The sequence below is a fragment of the Manis pentadactyla genome, chromosome 17 (assembly GCF_030020395.1).
Source record: "Manis pentadactyla isolate mManPen7 chromosome 17, mManPen7.hap1, whole genome shotgun sequence".
NCBI classification, from domain to species: domain Eukaryota; kingdom Metazoa; phylum Chordata; class Mammalia; order Pholidota; family Manidae; genus Manis; species Manis pentadactyla.
Window position 1 is genome coordinate 44,760,868 of NC_080035.1, and position 23,986 is coordinate 44,784,853.

Genomic DNA, 23,986 nt, shown 5'->3' on the forward strand with positions numbered 1-23,986 from the left:
ATATTTTACTCCAAACCTGGATCAAGGTGCTGAGGCTTGCTAGCAGTGGATGCACTGTGATATAAATGAGGTGGGAGAGATTCTGTAACACCCCACCCAGGGTTTGGGCTGCAGGATACCATTGCCACCCACTTGAGGATCTCCTGAGAGGATATGGCGAGACTCAGAGTCACTGAATAACCCTGGCCAGGTGTATTCTGGATTCCTTGGCTAGTCATATGTCCTTCCAGCTATTGATATAAAATTTTACTTTTATAAGACATGTGTCAAGGTACAAATTTTCTCCAGAATTGCAGACAAAAATTTGTGTGTCTATTCTGAGAAGTTAAAAACCTTGTCACATTTATATTGTACATTCCATAGTATTGTAATGCACATATTTCTTTCTCCAAAGACTTTCAACTATTACACTTTACTGCTTCAGGGTCTCAAATCAAATATGTCACAATTATATTATTAAATTGCTGCAAAAGTATTTCTTCCAGTGCATTTATTATAATTTTAAAAGATGACACGTTTTACAAAAGCCAGTAGTAACCTGAATTCTTTCCAGTGTTGACCGTGTCCTCCATCTCTTCACCACACTCAGCTGAGGATTACGTCACATTAACTATGCCTCCTCGATCTGCCCTTCTTCTCAGACTTTACTTCTACTGCTAATTTAACCACCTTCTACTTTGACCAGGGACTTCGTATAAATAATTTTCCTGTCTCTAATATCACTCCCTAAAATTTATTTTTGACATTGTGACATGAAGTCTTTCTAGAGCATTACTATGATCCTGTTACTCTCTGTTATGGTGGTTTCTCATAGCTTGAATGATACTTGAAAAATCCTTTTAGCTGGGACACAAGACCCTTTATGGATTCTTCTCTACATTACAAAATCATGTCCTATAGCTCTCCATTTCACCCTTTTCTGAGGTAGAAATAACTATTAATAATTGCCAAATTAGTCACTTAGTCACACTATTCCATTTTTTCGTGAGTTTTCTGTAATTCCCTCAACCTGGACTGTTTCCTTGCTTAATAATATATATTCATCTTTTAAAACATTCTATGTATTATGCCTTCACTGACTTCCTATTATCAGTTTTTTATTTAAGCATTGCAAACTCAGCAATATGCTTAAAGACCAGTTCTTATAGCAGCTCAAAAAAATACTTGTGGAGTAAATCAACAAAAGAGTGGATGATGAAATTTAATCATCCATATTTTCCTCAGGCACCGTCTGCTGCTCTGTTTGGTAGGCAGCCTCCAAGATGGCCCCAGTGATGCCACCTCTTTGTATTCACAAATATATTATGGCAGAAATGATCGAATGTTATGCTATAAAATGTTATGAACTTATGTTATAAAATGTCTGTGACTTCTGCCCCCAGTGGTCTTTCGATCTCTTTTGGATCACTTGATCGCAGGGTAGCTGGTAGCCCTGTCCTGAGGCAGCCCTATGGAGAGGAAACTTACATGACAAGCCATGCCGGTGACCACACACGCCAAGCTGTTAAATAAGACAGTAGGTCTGCCTTATGTCGTTACACAGCTTCATGAGAGACCTTAAGCCAGAGGCATCCTCTGAGCTGCAGCTGGATTCCTGATCCACAGAAACTGGGAGATAATACAAGTTTGTTTTAAGATTGTACTTTTTGGGGTAATTCATTATATAGTCATAGGTAATTAACATGTTATACTTCAGATATATGTATTGAACATACTTTACATGTTAAAAAATTTGGAAAACAAACTCATTGAAAAATATTATTTAAGAACTATTTTTGTTGTTAGTTTTTTTAAACCTAAATTATTCATGAAACAAAAACATGTAGATTTATTGTTTTATTTTGTACTTTAAAAAAGAAGAGTTAATATTAGAAAAGAATTAGAAAATAGCATGGATGAACAACCTAACTATGTGTAGAGTTATTAAGAAGCAGATAGATAATCCAGGCAAATAATGCTGCTTTTCTTTTTTTTGTTTGGTTTTCTTGAAATTATTATGGTCTAAAGAAGTGAGTGTGAACTTGAACTCTATTATCTGAATTTGGGTCTCACACTCATTTTGTTACATTGGCTGCATCTTAAAAAAAATAGAACTCCTTAATTACATGTCTTACAGTTCTCATATACTATCCAGTTTTCAACAGGTCTTACTGTTATTTAATTATATTCCTTTGTTTTTAGGATGGACATTTTGTCATGTTATAACATTTCTTAAATTGGACGGGTCTCAAGATTAATGACATTGTTCCGATCCTGTTAGGAAGCTCCCATTTTCGCATGGCTCCTCAGTAGCTTAACAGGACCACTGCTGTCAACATTTCCGCCAACAAAACAGTTTAAAGATACCTGAGGAAATAATAGAAACCGGGTTTTTGTATGAAAATTTGCTTAGACTTCCTAGAAAGATCAAGGATGCAATGGCATCAAGATTTGACAAATTGGAGACGGTGGCTTAGATGAAATCGCAGAAAACAGTGTAGAGTACCATTTAAGAAATATTCCATTACCAATATTCTTATTATACAAATGATAATATTGTGCAAAAATGTATGGCAATTCCATACATTTTGTATGTATGGCAAAAAAACATGGGCAATTCCAAGCTTAGAAAAGATTGAGAGATCCTAAATGGGAAGATGTCTTAGGAATTCTTATCTATTATCTACTATTATTTATTAATATATTTTTTGTAAATATACATGTTATATAAAAAATGCTTTTATTTGGTTTAATATATTTTCAAATGAGGTATAAGAATAACTAGCCTAAATAATCTTAAGTATTATATTATAGTTTCATGAGCAGCTTATCTTTTCCTTAGTGTCACATAAAATAATGGTGCATCTTATAGCAAGGGGGACTTAGATATGATGAAGTAGAGTATATAAAAGGTTACAGCACAAATTGATATTTATCTTGCCTGACTCTTGAAGACATCTGAGTTTGGCCTAAAACATACATATTAATGAAACAATATAGCAAATCATCTAAGAAAATCACTTATATATTTATAAATTATTTGGCATAAATATTAAATGCACCTTTAACAATGGTGTAGAACAAAAATCAATGTTACAGTGTTTCTTTTAATATTATCTTCTGAGTTTTTATGACATCTGTGGTAGATCAGCAGTCTCTCATGCAGAGGAGAGGGTCTAATTTTAATATTCTGTTCGTTTGGGTTTTAGGGTTACCTAAGGAGCTAACTTAGATTTATTCAATGTAGATATTACAGATGAGCTCTCTTCAACTGGCAAAGAAAGGACTTAGCATATTCCTGTGAGTTTAACTAATGGAAAATAACACACTCCGTGTTTACTCCAGAACAAACCACTCTATGAAAGCCTTGAGAACAGCAAAGTTAAACTAGGATATAAATAAATGCTTGCTGAACAAAATGAAATTTTGAGAAGAGAAAGAAAAAAAGATGAGGTCAGATAGCTATAATGAGGCTGGTGGATGGAAGAAATTAAATACCAGACTTTGGTGTTTGAGTTTAAACAAGAAGCTGTGGTTGTATTTCAGGGTTGTGGTCCTCCCTGAACTTCTGACTTAAGAAATTCCCAGAAGACACATGAAATTAGTCAATTACAAAGAAACACAAACCAGTTAGAATTTGCTGTTTTGATGCATTCATTTTATGATGTTTCCCACAATGGGAAAGATAAAAAAAGTTATCTTCAGTTACTTTTTTGTGTGTGCCCCCAATACATCTGTTTTGCTATAAAAATCCTGAGTTCTGCTGAAAACCATTGAAAAAAGTAAAATACAGTTTTAGAATCTGCATGGGAAAAATATAGAAACCAGAACAAATAAACAGATAAAACATTACCATGACTTCTTTAGGACAGCAGGAATTATTGTTACCATTATTGTTTCTGCTACTGTTTTGACCTTAAAGAGTTGAAGATTAAAAATAGCAACTGGCAGTGATTTGTGGAGGGAATTTTCAAAAAAGGAAGAGAAATGGGAGGGGCAGGGCTAAGGGAAGAGGGTGGAGCAAGGCAGGGAGAGGGTGTGTGTTTCCTGCTGCCTATGAGGGCTTGACTACCAACTCCAGAAATTAGCTGATACTACAGGCTGCCATTAAATGAATAGACAAGAAATAATAATCAAGTAGAATTACATGGCTGGTTATGATATAAATATGACAATGAAATGATACTTACTAGGGCCAGAAATTTAAAAATAGTATATTTAATATTAATTAATTTTTAAACATTGTTATATTTATCAGAGGAATGGATGAACTCAGTATCAAATCAAAAGCACAGAGCCCCTCATATTAAATAGGAATTGTCTCTTGTTTGTTTCTTCAACATTGGCCTCTCTTCTAGATGTAATTTTTTTAAATGTCTTTGTTTCTAAAATTATTTTTTTTTAATATTTAACTTTATTGCTCTGGGCTTTATTTTTATGGTTCTATTTTTAGAATAACAACTGTACACTATTTTTGATAATCCAATATGAAATGTATGGATTTAGGTAGATGGCGCTCTCCTTTCTGCCACCTCTGCTTTTTCCTAGCATATGCTATTTATATTGTTTTTAAGTGTTTCATTCATTGCTTTTCTAACTTAACATACTTGAACCTCAATTAGGTTTTCCATTTGAAGAGTTCCCCATTTATAAGATGAAGATATTAGCTTCCCTATTTTTTCAGCTTCCTCCCCATTCCATGCCCTTCTTCCTTTCAGCTCTGTTTTATAATTACTGACATTGGCTATAATGTTATTAACAGATATATTCTACAATCACAACACAATCCTCTGTATTTGTCTATAGATTTAATTTAAACATTAAAAATAATAAACTGTCTGCAAGTTATCATTACCATATAAATGATTTTTTTTAATACTGAGCTAAGTTTTTTGTCTTATTTATTTCCCTCTCTTTAAGTCTAATGTAGGATCTCTTGGTTACACTGAGCACTAACATTTAATTAATTCCCTTACAGTCATTCACTCACTTTAAATATTAACATACTGTGTTTTCATTCACCTTCTAGCTTGATCATACCTTTGAGGTGTGTGTGTGTGTGTGTGTGTGCGTGTGTGTGTGTGTGTGTGTGTGTGTGTTTTCCTGCATTTTCCAATGTCATTTGTGCTTTTATATCTTCATCTTCCTGTCCCACACTTTTCGTCTTTCATCCATGCTTTCTTTTCTAAAAAATTGTTTTCTTTCCTTTTATCAAGTCATACTTTCTCCTCTATAAAATATTTTTCCTTTCTGGAAAAACCCTTCTCTCTGTCCTCTCTGCTATGACTGGATTTCCACTTGTTACTCTCCTGGATTTGGTAACAGCTTTCCCAGATTTCCCACATTCTCTCCCTTCCCCATTTTCCTATGCCTATGAAAATGCATAAAAGTCTGTAAGAGTTAAAGATTCTGAAACATGCCTGTGTGAATGGTCTTTTAGTGCAATCTCGTTCTACATTATTTTCCTCAGACCATCCAAGGAGCTGCTCAGTTGTCTCTTGCATCTGTTATTGCTGATATGAAGTCTAATGTTGGGCAGATTTCTTATTCTTTTGTATTTTTTCCATTTCTAGAAGCATTCAAGTAGTTATATCTATATGTAAGTCATTTTTCATCAATTCATGTCACTGAACCCTTTTAAGAAGACTCAATTTTTCTCCCATTGTAGAAAATTACTGACCATTATTTCTTCCATCATTTTCTACATTCTGTAGTTTTCTTTCCTTCTTTGACTTACATAAGAAAAATCTTAGACATTTTCAATTGGTTCTTTTCCCTCATATTTTCTTGTTTACCATTTTGCTCTATACTCTTGGAGGTTTCTTGATTTTTATTATATTTAGCCTTTTATTCTTTGTTATTATGTTTCAATGATATTTCAACACACCTAATGCTTTAACATTTAACAGTTCAAACTTGATCCCTGATTATTCCATTTCTGAGGCATTTTTCCCCTGTTTCTTTACAAATTATGTGTATATTAATTACAGAGAATAATTTTTTATAGTTATTTTCTAGTATTACAATTAACTTGGTCTTTACTCATCTTTTTTATTTATTTATCCATTTTTTTCCTGTCTTATTGGCTCCCTCCAAGAGCTCGGTGGTGTTAGTTGTGTTAAGACACATGATAGGTAGTTAGTGCTTAGGACATATAATGTCTGTAGCTTGGCTGGGTCTCATCTGCTACATAAGAGTTTTACTAGTGGGAAATTCTACTAAGGTTTATGTGAGGAGCATTCAAGTAGTTATATCTATATGTAAGTTATTTTTCATCAATTCACGTCACTGGCAATAAGGCCCTCTATTTTAATCCGTGGCTGAATCATTCAGAGGAAAATTACATCTGTGCTCTCTAGAGAAGAATAATATGAACTATGTTTTGAGATTAAATAATAGCTGACAGGTCTTCTAACACACAAGGACTGGAAAGCCAGACTTTATATTGTTTTTGTTTTCCTTTTTGTTTTGTTTTTAACAGCTTTATTGAAGTATAATTGACATGTCACAGAAAACATATATTTAAAGTTGATACATGTGATTTGATAAGTTTTTACATGTGTATACATACGCCTGGGGAAAAAAAACACCATAATCAAGATAATGAGCATATTCCTCACTCTGAAAAGTGTTCTGCAAATGTTGCCTTACAACTGTGTAATTCCTACTTCTTCTCCTCCCCAAGCAGCCGTGACCTGTTTTCTGTCTTTGTGTAGTAACTAGAATTTTCTAGACTTTTACATATATTTTAATCACACAATGTGTTGTCTCTCTTTTTCTTTTTCTTTTTTCTTTTCTAAAAAAAGTGATTATTTTGAAGGCTTTTTACATATTCTGCATAGGATATAAATTCATTAGAGGATATGTGAATTGCCAAAATATTCTCCCAGTTGGTGACTTAAGAATGTCTTTGATGAAATCCGATTATCTTTTTTTTTCTTTTTCAAACCAGTATTACTAAACAACCTCCCCAGTTTTTGAACTTATGTTTTTACTCTTGTTCTTGTTGATACTTGATGTAATGGTGGCCCTGGCATCTCTAATCCCAACCAATAGATCAGTTTCTATCTTTTGTGCAGCTTCCTCCAATATATTCAGTGCTGTGACTTGTCCATAATCAAACTACCTCCATATTTCTCAAATTTCTGAAGTTTGTTGCACCGTTCTACATACTGGTATAAGCGCCCATTTCTCTTCATCCCCATAGCTTACATTTGCTTTTTGGAGGGAATTTTGTTTTGTTCTATAACTTATGTTCCCTTTGTATTCATTTGCATTGCAGTTCACTCCTGTCAATAATATCTCAGAGGTATAAAAAGAATGTATTTGAGATTACTTTGAATTTTTATATAAAATTGAAAATATACTTATATATCCCAATTTGTTCTGAATTTCTTCCCAGGTCTTGACTGACAAATCCTCTTTGAACCAATCACATTAAGAGTTCTTTTGAGAATGTTTGCATTTTCATATCATCAATGTCAAGCAAAATTAGTGTCCTAATAAATATTGGGTGAATTTATACCATTTGTTGAAAAGAGATACCTATGATAGGATATAAGTTCATTAGAGGATATGTGAATTGCCAAAATATTCTCTTTATATTGTTTTTCTTGACAACTTTATTGAGGTATAATTGACATATTTACAACTCATCTAAAACTGAAAAACAGTGAATAAGTAAATGAACAAATGAATAAAATACTACATACTCCATACCATCATTATTTGGCCTTATTGAATTAATGTTTTTACTGTTCTTTAATCATATGTCACTAAAATTAGATATGACACTTTGTTATGTTCTACAGTAATAGTTTCACATGAATTCAACATGTTCAGTGAAAACTTCCTAAATGCCAGTGAGTAGTTTTCATCCAAAAATATTATAAAATACAAATAATTCCCTGTTGTTCTGGAGTTTATACTCTATTGAACATGAAAAAGATTTTAGAACAGGTAATAGGTGCCATTTAAAATAGCTATAAGAGTTTGGAAAACATAAAACATGCAGAAAGTGAGGGGGTCTGGAGCTGTCAGACTTTACAAACGGCCCGGGACAGTGGTCCCAGTGTGGGATTGAGTTGGTATTTGGGAGTTTAGCATAAAACAAGTGTAACCCGAGCATAAGAGGAAAGCTGGTATGAGATGATGTTGGAAATGAGTAAGGGCCAGATTATGTAAAGGATTGCACACTGTTTAGCAATTTATGTTATAAATGGAAAGTAACTGTAAGGTATTAATCTACAGGTAATGTAACTGTTTTTTTAAAAATGAACTTTCTGGGGATTTGTTTTGTAGGGACAAAAGTAGAAGTTGGAAAAGAGACTATTGAAATAGGACAGAAGAAAAAAATATACTGGGAATAAGGTGATAGAGGTGAAGATGGGGAGAAATGGATAGATCAAGATATGTTGTAAAATTAGAAAGATCTAATGATGGCTTAGATGTAAGTGGTAAAATAAAGAGAAGAATAAAACATGAGTCCTAGTTTTTGACTTGAACAATAGATGTATATGATTTTCTCATGTGAGGGAGATTAAGAGTTGGGAGTAAGCTGGCCTACCTTCTTAGTGGAAAGTCAAGATTCTGTTTTTCACATGTGGGTCATGAAGTCTGCAATTCAGGAGAAAGCTGAGACATCTTCAGTTGTGTTTTCATTTTAGATAACAAGAAATACAGTATTGAATATCACTAATTGTCTAGTTTCCTATCTACATGTACAAAAATGGTTACCCACACGAAGACACAGATGCTTCCACATAAGTATGAAAGCATTCGTGTCCCCTCCAGGGTGTTTCACATGCCAGACTATCTTGACCCTATTAGAAAAAGAAAATTAGGCAGCTACATTTGTTATTTCAGTAGGATTTAATTTGGCTGGTTTTGCCTAATTTTAATTTAGAAAAGAACATAAATAATTTTATTTTCTATATTTCCATGTGGTCTTCAGATTCATGGGTGGTATTTTCTAAGTGCTTGGCTCACTTCCATCCTACCAAAGACCACAGTGTAGTTTTCCTTGTTTGTAAATTCATGTAAACATAATATATTTTTCATCCTTTTAAAATAATTAGTTCTTTTTCTGTATTTCTCTCCTCACTCCCAGCATTTTTCCCATGAATTTACCTAATTCTAAAACAATAGAGTGGTTCAACATTTCTCTCTGCTAACATAATGGAATCTAGCCCCTTCCATCTTTTATAGATGTCATTTTATGTGCTCTCTTAGAACTGCAGGACAACTGTCTTTGTCTATTTATTAATGTTATCATTTATATTTGATTTATTTTATTACTTTAAAATTTTATTTTTAATGAAATCAGCTATGGAATGTTGTTAAAAGTTAATAGGGAATTCAGGAAGTTTTTAAAGAGTGCAAAGTAATGTCAACATCATAAATTTTGATGATTTAAGTCAACAGAGATTTTAAGATACTAACAGTTCTCTGAACTATTTAATATATGAATCACATCACACTTTATCTTTTGTAAATAATTTCATATATGTGTATGTGTATGTATACATGTGAAGATATATTTATATTATATATACATGTGGATATATATACACACACACACACGCAGTTGTCATTACTGGTCATTATTCATGAATTCTATATTTATGAATTTGCCTACTGACTAAAATGTATTTTTAATCCTCAAATCAATACTTGTGGCACTTTTGTGGTAATTTGCAGACATGATCATGTGTAAAGCAATGAAAAATTTGAGTCATCTGGCACGTACATTCCCAGCTGATGTCTTTGCCTTTCATTTTCTTTCAGTTCTCATATTGTAAACAAGGGTCCTTTTTTGTTCTGTATTACTGCCACACTTTTCACTTTTTGTATGTATTGATTTCCCTGTTTAAAATGGCACCAAAGCATAGATGTGAAGTGCTCTCTCTTGTTCCTAAAAGCAAGAAGGCTGTGTATTATGTGCTTTACTGAGGAAATATTTGTGTTAAGTAAGTTTTGTTCAGGCATGAGTTACAGTGCTGTTGTCTGTGAGTTCAGTGTTAATGAATTAACAATATATATTAAGTAAGGTGTCTTTAAATACAAATTATACAAGGTTATTTATTGATCCTTCAACCTAAACATGCAACCAGTGGCTCATAGGAACCTAAATCTATATTTCTTCTAAGAGCAGTGGCTTTATATTCTCTAATTCAGCATTCTCAATGACTTTAATAGAATGTAAATTCTATAAATGTGGAATGTGTACACACACACACATACACAAGAACCTTGTATGATTGTAAGGGTGTGGTGAACAGAATAAGAATAATGCCTCCCCAAAAAGATGTCCATGTTGAAATGCCTGGAACCAGTGAATGTTAGTTAAAATGCAAAAGGAACTTTGCTGGTGCAATTAAGTTAAGGGCCTCCACAGAGTGATTATCCTGGATTAAATCCAATTTAATCCCAAGTATACTTAAAATGGAAGAGGGAGGCAGAGAAGAGAGTTAAAGAGAGAGTAAGACTGAGACGTGACTATGGGAGAATAGCCAGAGAGAGGCAATGTTCCTGGCTTTGAAGTGGAGGAAGGGAGCCATGTGCCAAGGAATGCAGCCTCTGGAGGCTAGAAAGGTCAGCAAAGCAGATTCCCACCCAGAACCTCCAGAAATGAGTGCAACTTTACCAACACGTTGGTTTTAGCCCAGTGAGACTTGTGTGGGACTTCTCACAGAACCGCAAGGTAACAAATCTGTGTTGCTTTAGGCCTCTTAAATTGTGGTAGTTTGTTATGGCAGCAGTTGGAAACTAATGTTACCTTATTATCATATGGCCTAATAGTTCTCAAACTCTATTTCTCTGACTCCGAAGCTCTATTGTATTTCAACTTCAGGTTTGTCTTTCTTTTTCTACCCAATCCTTAGAAAGATAACCTTAGTAGTAACTTAAAAAAATCTTGTTACATGTACTCTCCAGCATGTGAATTCTCTACTATTTAACATAAAAACTATAAATAAAGAAATGATCTTAAGAAAGCATCCCGCCTTTTCTATGGCTTTACTTCTCATGACGTTTTCCTGCCAGGAGACTCCTACCCAGACCCACCTGACCAGTATCTTGGACTGCCCTATGTTTGATACTCCGAAGAACTGTACATATTTCTTTAAATTCTCTACTCCCATAATTTCTGTAACATCAGACTCTTACTTTTCTGAAAATTTCCTCCTACTTTGTCTACTTACTTCCCTTTCTGTCCTCTTGCTTAATAAAGCTCTGGGATTCATCCTTGGTTCTTTGAAGCTCTTACTCAGTAGCTCTCTATGAGTGAACCTCATTTCTCTCTTTTAATTATCATAAATATGCTGAAGAATCTCTAAATTGAATCCCCTGCAGAGACCCCTCTCCTGAACTCCATATTCAATACCCAACTTCTAAGTTTCCTTCTTTTCCTGTTACATATCAGAGATATCTCAAAATCAATATGATATCTATACATATTTCCAGCTACCACTTATCAGCTGTTACTCTCTTTTTTCTTAGTACTACACACACAGCCGGTTGTTACTAAAAGCTGAGTGCTTCTTGTCTCCTCACCTGTATTATCTAGGCGGATACCACTGCTTACGCTTCCTGAATAATTCTCAAACAGTAATGCTAATTAATCAATTAGAAAGAGTAATTTATTACTTAAGATTAATCTCTTCCATTCCACTTTTATGATCGCCTCAGTCACTTCGGCCACTATCATTTCTAGTTTGGAAAACAGCCAGAGTATTCTGGTTTTTCCTATGGTCCTGTTCAAATCCATCGTCCACTGTGTTGCCAGAATAGTCTGCAACTTTCACGTTTACATCGCCTTGCTTCAAACTCTCCAGTGGCATTGAACCACTGATTTGATAGAGTTCAAGCTTTTTAATAAGACCTACAAAGCTATCTCTGATCTGATCCCTTTCTACCTATCAGTCTCATTTATTCCTTAATTCATGCTTTGTATTCTGCAATACCAAATGGCTCGCATGTCTCGGTGTGCACTCCGGACGCTCTCACCTCACTGATTTTGCTTATGATGTTCCTTGGCTCACAATATTTTTTTACCAATACTATTATGGAGAATTCCAAGTCTTCTGGACTGTTTTTTTATAATGCATTTCAGTTTCTTTTTTCTACAAAACTTTCCTTGACCCCTTCCCACCAAGTTAACCTAGGAGCTCCTCCTTTGTGCTTTCATCTGCCTACAAAGTCACAGCTTTGCAGCCGCCATTCAACCAGAGCATTTTCTGTCACATACCTGTCTCACCAATTAAATCATGAACTTCATAAAAGAAAGGCCTCAAATGATTCAGCCTAGCACAACAGGAGCTCAGTGTGTGAGGGAATGAATGCATTATGATCTCTTGGGGACATATTTCCTGCCTGCTTGATCCAGTGTGTTTGGTATGCCCTCTGTGTTTTAGTACAGAGGTTTTAAATGCCCTTTCTGGCTGCTACTTGTTCTACCTCATAACAATGAAACCAACCGGAAAAAAACAAAAACATAAAAACAGAATGCAGGTAAATAAATAGTGCATTCTTTTATTGGACATTCATTTAAATGACTTTTTCCCTGTGCAAATTTAGAAGTAAGTGCTTTATGTACATCAAGAAATGAAAATAAATGTGATGGAATATAATAGAAACTTGTTACCTCATTCTCATTCTCATTTTTAAACTCATAGTAGGATTAAATTATCTGTGATGCAACTTATAATCACACATTTTCTCAGGAGCATGACTCTAAAAAATAACAGCCAAGTCTCAAGAAAGTAGGTCATTGCAACTATAAACATGTTTTAGTTAAAAAAAAAAGACAATGAAGTAAAACTATTGGATTAACAAAACTGTTATAAAATTTCTCAAAAAATGAGAAAGAACTTACATTTGAAAGAGATAAATACTATTATTGAAATCTAGACATTGTAATTTATTCCACACGAACAAAAAAATTAGTTTATATCATTGGTATAGTCTAAATCATCCTTTAAAAATTAACTGTATGGGTATAACTTTTTCATTTGCTGATTAGAAGTTCTTATGAGATTTACTCTTTTTGTCATTATTTATGCTGCCATTATTAACACTAGAAAAATGAGATTGTATTTTCCTTTTGTAGGAAGATAAGATTTTTCTAATTTTTCTGCTCATTAACTATGTTTCCATTATTTTTACATGTTAATTTTTGGCCACTTTATTTTTCTGAAATAGTTGTAAAACTACCATTCAATGAAAATTGCAGAAATTTCACAGATTTGACTGTTGACTTTAAGTCACATACCTTCATAGAACAAATAAGAACATTTTGACAAGCTTCATCAACCTACAGTTATTTTATTTTCTCAAGGAGAAAAAATAATCAGCACTACTTTAGTTATCATTTCTACAATATGCTAAATTGTCTTAATATTTGTGAATAAGGTTTCTATTGTAAATCCATTCATATGAATTTGTTATGTTTGCATATTTAATATATCAAAGGGCGACTTTCCTGTTAATGATTTTGAAGGTAAATCAAACCACATGTTTTACTGTATGCACAGTAAACATTCTCTGTATATTTTAAATTTTTAATATGCAAAAATTTAAAGATGCTATATTTTCTAGAACCAATCTATGTTAATAATTTTTTACTTTATCTTTTGTTTCACAATGAATTTTAGAAGAAACCATACACAGAATCTTTAAAACTTCTATATGCCTGTATAAATACTATCATATTTTACTTAAACATATTTCAGTAATCTTTTCCTTACCCTTTTAAAATATAAGGTCATTTACTATAATAAAAAAAGTCACTCAAGTGAAGACTAATCAGGAGATTCAAATGGCAGTTTTTGAAGGAACTGTTCCTCAGCATGGGCAAATTTTGTTAAGAAAGTTTATACAGAGCAATTAATGAGTTTTAATAATCTTTGTAATAAATGAGAAATAGTAGATGTGCATGATAACAAAGACAGAAAACAGCTCAGGTGTAAAATTAATTGGATTGATACTGGAGAATTAGTTCAAACAAGTCTGAAGTTTGTAATATACAACACTAGAAGGATGGTGGTAATTGAAGTAGAAATAGATGGAGAAAAATTAGTATTATTAGATGATATGTTTGATTTTACATACATTAGTTTTAATGTACCAATAAAGGTATTAACTTAGAGATACTTAGTTGACATTTACAAACTGACTATGAGATAACATTAGCTCCAAAATGCTGATGCAGAAAATGCACCCCCAGAGTGGTTAGGCCACTTTTCTCAAAGTTACAGGAGTATTAACTTATTAACTTTAAAAGCTTGCAACTCAAACTAACTCTGTCTGATCCCAAAGTCAGTGCTTTCAATCACTTTGCAATTAAAGGAATCACATTACAATTAAGGATCAATGAAACAGAAAATGACAACAAGTTGTGGAGCTTGGGCATTCCCACCCAAAGTTGGAAAAAGGAAGAAAAATTAGTGAGGCCCAATGGGGAAGAGGCCCAGTAATGTGAGAGGAAATCTAAAGAGAACAACATAGCAAAAAAGAAGGGAGAACTGCTAGAATGAGAAGATGCACAGCAGTACGAAATGCAGCAATAGTCAATTAATAAAAAAACAACACCTAAGTCAAGGAAATTAAATTTGGGTTTGATTTTTATTATTAATTTTGAAGACTGTGGTTACAATAGACTACTATATGGAGGTAAAACTGGGAGAGAATAACTATTGTCTTCACCACCCATTTATGCTCTTGATCCCATACCAACCACTTTAAATTTTGCTCTCATAATAGAAATTTATCTCTAGACTTGACTCTTTTCTTTCTTTCTTTTCTTCTGCTATTTTTTCTTATCTCTCCTACTTACATGCATCTTTGTGGAATAATTTTCCTTAAATAATTAAATGACAACTGAAATGGAATTTTTAAAAACAAAATATTACCTTATCCTTTTAATTATTGCCAGCAATCTTTTATTTGCTCCTTAGTTGTGTATAAAGTAGAGAAGAACAGGAATTGCTTCCTAGTATGTTTATATTTAAAAGCCAAACTCTGCCCTAAAAATAGATTGGGAAGAAGGCCTTATCAGAAAAAATGCTGTCTACCTGGCTAAAGGAGAAATTTAAAGATCTATCCCAAGACTGAAGACAAGGAGTGGTCAGACAAAGACAACAGATAATTTTAGCTTAAACAAAATTTTAATTGACTGAAGAACTATTGGGAGGACTCTGCGTGCAGTGACAGAGCAGGATTCTGTCTTCTAACCCACAGGTATATGGGAAAAGACCAATTTCAGTAAGCTGAAAGAGGGATTGCACTTAAACAGGTTGAAGACACTGGATAGTGTTTGCCATAGAATGGAAACTGATATGTATAGTGGAAAGGTTAAAAGAGAGAAGGGTGGTGTGGAATTAGAAGTATTAAAGGGAGGGACATTTTTGTAATCGAGGATAGATTTGAGAATTATCATGGATGAAGCTCATTCCAAGATTTCTGGAGCACTAGTCAGTTTATGGTGGACCTGAAGAATCTGGATTGGCACCACGTGGTCCAAATGGGTTTTAAGTCACTGGTGGAGAGGAGGAAATAAATAGAAGATGACAGATAGATTATAGACAGATGGATAGATAGATAGATAGATAGATAGATAGATAGATAGATAGATAGATAGATAGATAGATAGATAGATAGATAGATAGATACCTAAAAGAGTCAGTGAGGGTGTGTTTCAAGAATGAATGTCCCAGGAAGAAACTCAGGGAGGTTTGCAAGAAATGCACCCCTCAAGAAGTACAGAGCAGAGTAAATTCCTCTCTGACCTTTAGAAAGAAATCACGTTTGTAACCAAACTTTGGAACAGCTTGGGAGACATGGAGCCCTGTGGGGATAGGCCAGGACAGCTCTTCCTCTGCATCTCTGAGATCATGCCAGCTTGCATGGCTTTAGCAAATGAGAGTTGTTCACCTATTATTCGGCACCTAAGTTCTGGAAAATATAAGAGGCTGGGCACACTATTGATCATATTTGACTTGAAAGGCACTGTAAACCTTCTTTTTTGGGAAATGTCTCTAACAGGTATGCTGATATTCTTTAATGAGCATTTGCAATTGAAAAGAACAGTTGGAATGTTTCTGATCACACTTCAATTGAGAATTAATAAAATTCTGAATTTTGTTTTCTATATCAGTATTTCAGTCATTTCAGTACAGAAATAAGTATGCTTTTTGATTATGTAATCTTAGACATTTAGGTTGTTTATTTTATTTAGTTTAAATTAAGCTTATGTAAGAGCTGTTCCTGAATTTTTGTAAAATACTTAGTTTTAGAGCATTTGTCACAATTATAAAACCGATACCAAGGATAGATAATGACTATATGTCACTGTATTTTTTTTGTAGAGTACACCTTCAATCTCCCTTTATGTATTGACATTTTTAATGAAAGAAGGAAACCATGAAGATTAATTAGAGAAGCAAAATATACTTCAGGCAAATAGTTATTTATCTTTGTTTGGAGGTTGTTTGATCCAAATATGTGTTTTTAGTTATGCAAATGCTTTCTGTGGTTCTCTTCAAATGATCTCCTTCTTTGTAAAAATAACAAGAACATTAGGCTAGTTCCAAATTTTAAGTTTAAAGATTCAAAGTGAGGGAATTAAAAAATGTAAGAGAAAAATGTGGTGCTTCTATATAAAGCTTTAGATATGTGATGTCAAACTAATCAGAGATGTGCCCAAAAGGAAGATAGGCATTTGAATCCGTCTGAAGTTTAGCTGTCTAAAATGAGTCCAGTTCTGGAAATCAGGAGTTTTTGTCAGTAGACAGAAAGAACTATTAGATTTTAGTGGATTTAAGATTCTTTTTTGCTTGTTTCTTAGGCTTTGTTCTTTTGGTGTTGACGCTTGATTTTCTTATGTGCCATTACTTGCTTTCTTTGCGTGCCATCTGGTGTGTCTGATAATCAAAGTACTCTTCTCTCTATAGAATTTGAACCTTAAGTACAGTAATGAAATTACAAGAAATAAAAAAATATTACCTATTTCATCATTTTCATGGCAACAAAGAAATGAGACTGTTGAGAATTTGTCTCTAAAAAGAAATCCTGGAACTATGTGGTTTCTATTCTTTCTGAAATAACTTTCTTTTTCCCCTTAGATCCTGCGGGTTCCAATGTAATATTCCCTTTTATTTTAAGTTAGCCAAAGGAAGCTTTGGGCTTGCAAAAAAACCCATAACTTACACAGTAACTGATTTCAGGAATGGTTTTCAGGTAGATGATCATATAGAAATTTATTAAGAACTTCAGTATATTTGAAATTGATACCTATCTGGGGAAGATGAATCTTAAGTCGATACAACTCACTGCTTGCTTGCTGGAATTAGAATCTAGAAGTCTTATTATGTATTGATAAAAGAGCAAATGAAGGTATTGCTTGTGGTCCTGTGGAGCAAAGTGCTCCTTGAGGACATGGCTTTCTGGAGCTGTCATAAAAACTCAGGCAGGGAAAAGGAATGGCTTATGCTGAAACATAACATAATTAAAGCAAGACAAAACACAGGCCAATTGCCTGAATTCTCACTTCAATGTAAAAATTAAAAATGCAGGATTTTCTATGACTTCAATGAAGTAAAATTTCCCTCATTAATCAAATAGTCTAATATTCCCAGAAACCAACTCTGGTGTGAGTCTGTCGGTTACTGAATAACATTCAGTGAACTCCTTAGACATACCAGGTCTTATTTGAAAGCTATACCATTGATAGAATTCATTCCTGACAATGAGATGTAGCTCTACCAAGGATTCAGTGGTCTTAGAACTCTAATGCTGCTGAAGCACTTCCTACTTCAAGTTCTTGAGGAAGCATCACCATCTCAGCCAAAGAAACTGGTCGTTCCTAGCCTGAAGCAGCTGTCTGCCTTCGTAAAACTTAATGTGTAATTCCTTTCATGCTACACCTCACTCATTTCACTGTCCTTGTTTGGGAGGTAACCTAGAATAGAGAAGTCAATTTAATAGTTTAATATCACAAAACAATTGTGAAAACTGATTTTGACTATGTGCATTGAAATGAACCAAACAATTTTAGTGCCTTCTGAAGTATTTGATGTGGATTATATTTCCTTTATATAATGTCACATATGCTATATTTTTTTGACATCTCCACTTGAATGTGTCATAATCATCTCATACTTATCATGTCCAAACCTCATTTGTTGAACACAGCATTTTGTATTTCCCAAAGATGATCATATATATACATATATATATAATTCCATCTCACACACTCTTCTTGCAAAGTAATACTAACTTCCCTCCATCAAAAGCTGGGATACATATTTTCTCCTCTTGAATCTGGATGGACCTTTGTGATAGCCCAGATAGAAAAAAATATGGCAGAAATGGCAATGCTTCATTCTTAAGGCTAGACTATAAAAAGTGATGTGACTTTTGCCTGGCTGTTTTCCTTGGCACACCACCATGTTGAAAGGAAGCACAAGCCACATACAGGCTGGCAGTCCCACTTGTGTCTTATTCAAGAGTTAACAACAACTACCAGATATGAGTAAACCTTCAACTGATTCTAGCCCCTGCCTTTAAGCCCTCCATCTGACACAAAGTTGAACAGAAGAGCAATCTCTATTTTATCCTGACTGAATTGCAATTTTGTGAACATATTTTTTATTGTTTTAAGCCACTCATTTTGGGGTAATTTGTTTAACAGCCATAACAACTCAAAGCTGTTATCTTTTCAAAAGCGGTTTCTCTTTCATTGTTTTCTGTATCAATTAATGACAATTCAAACTTCTAGTTGTTAAAGCTACAACTAATAGGGATTAGTATCCTGAATTCTTCTTTTTTCCTCACATGACAGCATTAGTAAATCCTATTGGCTCAAATTTCAAAACAAGCCCAGAACTCATTCAGTTGTTACCTTCCTTACTCTGTTACCACCACCATTTTCCAAATCACACTTATTTCTTTTCTTTATTAAAGTATCATTGATATACAATATTATGAATGTTTCACTTGAATAGCATTGTAGTTTCAGCATTCACTCATATCATAAAGTCGCCTCCACACCCCACTGCAGTCACTGTCGGCATAGTAAGATGCTATAGAGTCATTACTTGTCTTCTCTGTGCTCTACTGCCTTCCACATGACCTACCTTTATTGTGATTGCTAATTATACTGCCCCTTAATCCACTTCTACCTCCCTCTTTTCCCTCCCTCCCTCCCATCCCATTCCCTTTGGTAACCACTAGTCCCTTCTTGGAATCTGTGAGTCTGCTGCTGTTTTAGTCCTTCCGTTTTACTTTGTTGTTATACTCCACAAATAAGTGAAATCATCTGGTATTTCTCTTTCTCCACCTGGCTTATTTCACTGAGCATAATACCCTCCAGCTTCATCCATATTATCGCAAATGGTAGGATTTGCTTTCTCTTCATGGCTGAATAATATTCCATTGTGTATATGTACCACCTCTTCTTTATCCATTCATCTACTGATGAACACTTAGGTTGCTTCCATATCTTGACTATTGTAAATACTGCTGCGATAAACGTATGGGTGCATATGTCTTTTTGAATCTGGGATCTTGTTTTCTTTGGGTAAATTCCTAGGAGTGGAATTCCCTGGTCAAATGGTACTTCCATTTTTAGTTTTTGAGAAACCTCCATATTGCTTTCCACAATGGTTCAACTAATTTACATTCCCACCAACAGTGTAGGAGGGTTCCCCTTTCTCCACATCCTTGCCATCATTTACTGTTCCTTGTCTTTTGGATGTTGGACATCCTATCTGGTGTGAGGTTGTGAGGTGATGTCTCATTGTGGTTTTAATTTGCATTTCCCTGATGATTAGCAATGTGGAACATCTTTTCATATGCTTGTTGGCCATTTGAATTTCCTCTTTGGAGAAGTGTCTGTTCAGATCCCCTGCCCATTTTTTAATCTGGTTATTTCTTTTTTGGGTGTTGAGGCATGTGAGTTATTTATGTTTTGGATGTTAACACCTTATCAGATAAGTAAATTATTAATATATTATCCCATAAAATAGAATGCCATTTTGTTCTAATGCTGGTGTCCTTTGCTGTACAGAAGATTTTTAGTTTGTTGTAGTCCGATTTGTTCATTTTTACTTTAGTATTCCTAGTCCAAGGAGATCTATTCAGGAAAAAGTTGCTCATGTTTACAATCAAGAGATTTTTGCCTTTGTTTTCTTCTATGAGTTTAATGGTTTCATGACTTACATTCAGGTCTTTGATCCATTTCAAATTTACTTTTGTATATGGAGTTAAACAATAATCTAGTTTCATTCTCTTGTAGCTGTCCAGGTTTGCCAACACCAGTTGCTGAAGAGGCTGTTATTTCACCATTGTATATCCATGGCTCCTTTATCATATATTAGTTGACCATATATGTGTGGGTTTATATCTGGACTGTCTATTCTGTTCATTGACCTATGGGTCTGTTCTTGTACCAGTACCAAATTGTTTTGATTAGTGTGGCTTTGTACTAGAGCTTGAAGTTAAGGATTGGAATCCCCCCAGCTTTGTTCTTCATTCTCAGGATTGTTTTGGCTCTTCAGGGTCTTTAGTGGTTCCATATGAATTTTATAATGATTTGTTCTAGTTCATTGAAGAATGCTGTTGGTATTTTGATAAGGATTGCACTGAATCTGTAGATTGCTTTAGGCAGGATGGCCATTTTGACAATATTAATTGTTCCTATCCATGAGCACGGAATATGTTCCCATTTATTGGTGACTTCTTTATTTCTCTCATGAGTGTCTTGTAGTTTTCAGGATATAAGTCTTTCACCTCCTTGGTTAGATTTATTCCTAAGTACTTTGTTCTTTTGGATGCAATCATAAATGGAGTTGTTTTCCTGTTCTCTTTCTGCTAGTTCATCACTAGTATATTGGAATACAATAGATTTTGTGTATTAATTTTGTGTTCTGCAACTTTGCTGAATTCAGTTATTAGTTTTAATAGTTTTTTGGTGGATTCTTCAAGGTTTTGTATGTACAGTAGCATGTCATCTGCAAACAATGACAGTTATACTTATTCCTTCCCCAGCTGAATGCCTTTTATTTCTTTGTGGTATCTGACTGCCATGGCCACGCCCTTCAGTAATATGTTGAATAGCAGTGGTGAGAGTGGGCATCCTTGTCTTGTTCTCGATCTTAGAGGAAAAGCTCTCAGCTTTTTGCTGTTAAGTATGATGTTGGCTTTGGGTTTGTCTTATATGGCCTTTATTATGTTGCGATACTTACTCTCTATACCCATTTTGTACAGAACTTTTTATCATGAATGGATGTTGAATTTTGTCAAATGCTTTTTCAGCATCTATTTAGATGATCATGTGATTTTTGTTCTTTTTATTGATGTGGTATATGATGTTGATTGATTTTCAAATACTGTACCATCCTTGCATCCCTGGAATAAATCCCACTTGATCATGAGGGATAATCTTGCTCATGTATTTTGTTGAGGATTTTTGTATCTATGTTTATCAGGGATATTGGTCTGTAATTTTCTTTTTTTGTGTTGTCTTTGCCTAATTTTGGAATTAGAGTGATGCTGGCCTCATAGAATGAATTGGAAGTATTCCCTCCTCATCTACTTTTTGAAAACTTTAAGGAGGATGAGTAGTAGCTCTTCCTTAAATGTTTAATAAAATTCAGCCATGAAGCCATCTGGGATGGAACTTTGTTCTTATGTAGTTTTTGATTACCAATTCAATTGCACTTCTGGTAATTGGTCTGTTCAGATATTTCTGTTTCTTCCTGGGTCAGTCTTGAAAGGTTGTATTTTTCTTGAAAGTTGTCCATTTCTTCTAGGCTATCTAATGTGTTAGCATATAGTTTTTCATATAATTCTTCAATAATTCTTTGTATTTCTGTGGTGTCTGTAGCGATTTTTTCCTTTTATAATTTCTGATTTTGTTTATGTGTGTACACTCTCCTTTTTCCTGATAAATCTGGTTAGAGGTTTATCTATTTTGTTTATTTTCTTGAATAATCAGTTTCTGGTTTCATTGATTCTTCCTGTTGATTTTTTCTCCTCAATTTTATTTATTTCTGCTCTGATCTTTATTATGTCCCTACTTCTACTAATTTTGGGTCTCATTTGTTCTTCTTTTCTCGTTTCTTTAATTGTTTCCTCTTTAGAGCTTATTTTATCTTAACTTTTTATATATGTTATTTTATGACTATTTATACATTATTTTTCCTTCCGTTTACATTTGAATGAAGCTCCACTTTGCTGGACTTTTTAAATTGTGTGTGTGTGTGTGTGTGTGTGTGTTTGCTACTACACTCCTAGAACCTAGAATAATGCCTTGCATTCAGTAACTGTATGTTGAATGAGCTATAACATATGATTATGAGCTAATAATTAAATAACTTAATATAAGAAAGGGTAGACAAATGTTAGTTCTCAGTGCTGGGGCAAAACAAACTGTTTAGGAGAACTGAAATCACCTATACCATGTATCACAAACTTGTTGTGTAAAAGGTCAGATTCTAAATAATTTTTAATTTGGAGGCCACAGAGTCCCTGTGGCAACTACTCAGCTATACCTTTTAATGCAAAAGTTACCAAAGTCAATGAGTAAATGAGTGGTGTGGCTGTGTTCCAATAAATCTTTATTAAAAAAAAACAGGAGAAGGCCGTTTTTTAAATTTTTTTATTTTTTGACTCAAGAACTTTCCATAAACACCCATGAACTCTTAAATAGAAAGTATTAAAGTAAAGATTGTAGCCCATACTCAGAGAACCCCTTGAATCAAAACATACCTTTACTGAGTTTCTCAATTTCAAACTACTATGTTATTTTTTCCCACAATCCTAATTAAGCATTGAAAAGCCCACATTAAGCTTGACACCTAAATCTCATAATATCCTAGTTTTGACCTCTCCTGCTGGAAGCAATGGATATATTGGTTCTATCAGAAGAAAATTTTGATGATATTATAGGAGCTAGCATTTAATATTTGCCTTGTGCTAGCTTATCCCTTACTTTGTTTATGCTTTCTTCCTTCTAGAATATATGCTTGCTCTATCTCTTCATGGAATTATAGACACCTCAACTATATTTATTCAAATAATCTTTCCACCATGGCTCTTTCCCTTATATTCCCTGATAAAAAGTCATTTTTCCATGACTTGGGATACCCATGATATATATATTTTTTTCTCAGAATAATGCCATGAGGAAAAAAGATACATGGAATTTGGTGTTAGGGGGACTTGAGTTTGAATATTGGCCATGCCACTTATGGGTGAAATTGTATTAGTCCTGCTTCTTACTATTTTTCAGCCACTTTTCCTCTTTTATAAAATGGCATCATTACAATGTCAATTCACATAACTATATTTAGCTAAATGAGGTAGTGAAGTTAATTACGATTTTTGTTCATTAGTTACATATCATGTTTTAACTGTTGTGGCAAAAAATTTCAGTATAGTTTTTTTTTTTAATTTTATTTTTTATTTTGGTATCATTAATCTACAATTACAGAAAGAACATTATGTTTACTAGGTTCCCCCCTTCATCAAGTCCCCCCCACAAACCCCTTCACAGTCACTGTCCATCTGTGTAGTAAGATGCTGTAAAATCACTACTTGTCTTCTCTGTGCTGCGCAGCCCTCCCCGTGTCCCCCACGCACTATACATGCTAATTGTAATGCCCTCTTTCTTTTTCCCCACCTTTATCCCTCCCTTCCCGCCCACCCTCCCCAGTCCCTTTCCCTTTGGTAACTATTAGTCCATTCTTGGGTTCTGTGATTCTGCTGCTGTTTTGTTCCTTTAGTTTTCCTTTGTTCTTACACTCCACATATGAGTGAAATCATTTGGTACTTGTCCTTCCAGTATAATTTGTTTTTATCTCCACAGGTTTAATTATTTATAGGTACCAAATACATTTCAGATTTTTTCTTAACAAACTTTATTTAATCCTTTATATTTTATGCAATATTTTATAAAATTTTGAATCCCCTATTTGTCATTATGTTTCAGATATTAGTGTTATTGAAT